The 1,264-nt window shown below is 49.1% G+C and overlaps 1 long non-coding RNA gene across 1 annotated transcript; it reads right to left on the bottom strand.

The window, feature by feature from the left end:
• Nucleotides 1-246: 246 nt before the first annotated feature.
• Nucleotides 247-633, bottom strand: LOC146366325 (uncharacterized). Its single transcript, XR_014798525.1, has 2 exons — nt 484-633; nt 247-402 (listed from the first exon to the last, which is right to left on the bottom strand). It is a non-coding gene; the product is annotated as an uncharacterized LOC146366325 (long non-coding RNA).
• Nucleotides 634-1,264: the final 631 nt, after the last annotated feature.

Below are 1,264 nucleotides of genomic sequence, written 5' to 3'. Positions count from 1 at the left end.
TTATCATTTTAACTACATATGAATGTACAGTTTGCATGGACTATAAAAACAGAAGTGGAAAATGTATGAATAAATGAATATTAAAGATAATGGGGTCACTATAGACCTCTGTAGGGACCCGATGGTGCAACTCAATGCCAGGTATTCCCCAGTTAGGTGACCCACCAGGCGTGTCACATTACTAATGTCACGGTTTGCCATGGCAGACCGTGGGGGGTGTAGGGAAGGAGGACCCAGGCGCGGTGCTCTGTGTGCGAACAGTGCGTTTATTTACAGTGTGGTACAAAACAACAATAAATCCCCGTGTTCTCCCCAGACTCCCGTGTCGTGTCCTCCTGGTGCTCTCTGCTCTCGTGTCTGCACTCCCGGTGCTCGCTGCTCTTCAGGCCTTCCACGCTCCTCCTGCGGGAAACAATAGCGGCAGCTGTCAGGACACTAAACAATGGCAGGCATGCACTAACTCAGTTCAACTGGATGACTAACGTGGAGACTCATGCAATGATCCCGCGCCGGTGGGAGCTCCAAGACTCTCTTAAGTAGCTCCCCCGACGAGGCCTGATCAGCCGCAGGTGCGTGGCTTCGGGTGTGGCCAGTCCCCCAGCAGGGCCACACCCACCAGGCCCAAAGGCGCCTGCAAACCAGTGTTCATACACACACACACACACACACACACGCACGGAGAAAGAGCAGCAGCAACACCAAAAATACATATGTCACCAGTCCATGACTGCCCAGGGATCCTGGGCCGCCCAGACCCAGGACCCTGACAACTAAGATCCAGTGTTTTGTGTGTTTTAGTTTTATTGTTTGATTATTGTTATTTTCTCAGTTTTTCCTGGTTTATTTTGAAAGAGTCCTGTGTGTCTTTGGCATTGTGTTTAGTTTCCCTCCCCCTTTGGCGTCATTATGTTCAATCTAGTCAGCTGTTTCCCCATGTGTTTCCACTTCCCCTGATCACCTCCTGTGTGTATTTAAATCCTCTCTCTGTCTTCCTTTGTTCATTGTCAGGTCGTCTGTTGTCCCTCTAGGTCTCGTTGTTTTTCCAGTTTAGGTTTCTGTTTAGTTGTCGCTCCTGTTTTGCCCTCAGTTTGTTGCTCACCAGCCACAATAAAAGGCTCACTTTTGGTTTAAACTGCAGTTCCTCGCTTCAGTGTCTGCTTTTGGGTCCATTTACAAAACTTCCCGGCGTACCCCGACGTGACAAGGCGATTCATATGATGTAAAAGAAAACGTGATTCACGAGAAAAGGGCCAGCTGTTATTCC

Source organism: Perissodus microlepis, chromosome 19, assembly GCF_051167445.1.
Source record: "Perissodus microlepis isolate ML-2025 ecotype Zambia chromosome 19, ASM5116744v1, whole genome shotgun sequence".
NCBI lineage: Eukaryota > Metazoa > Chordata > Actinopteri > Cichliformes > Cichlidae > Perissodus > Perissodus microlepis.
The sequence above is the reverse complement of the archived record's forward strand: the minus strand, read 5'-3'. Positions and strand labels throughout refer to the sequence as shown.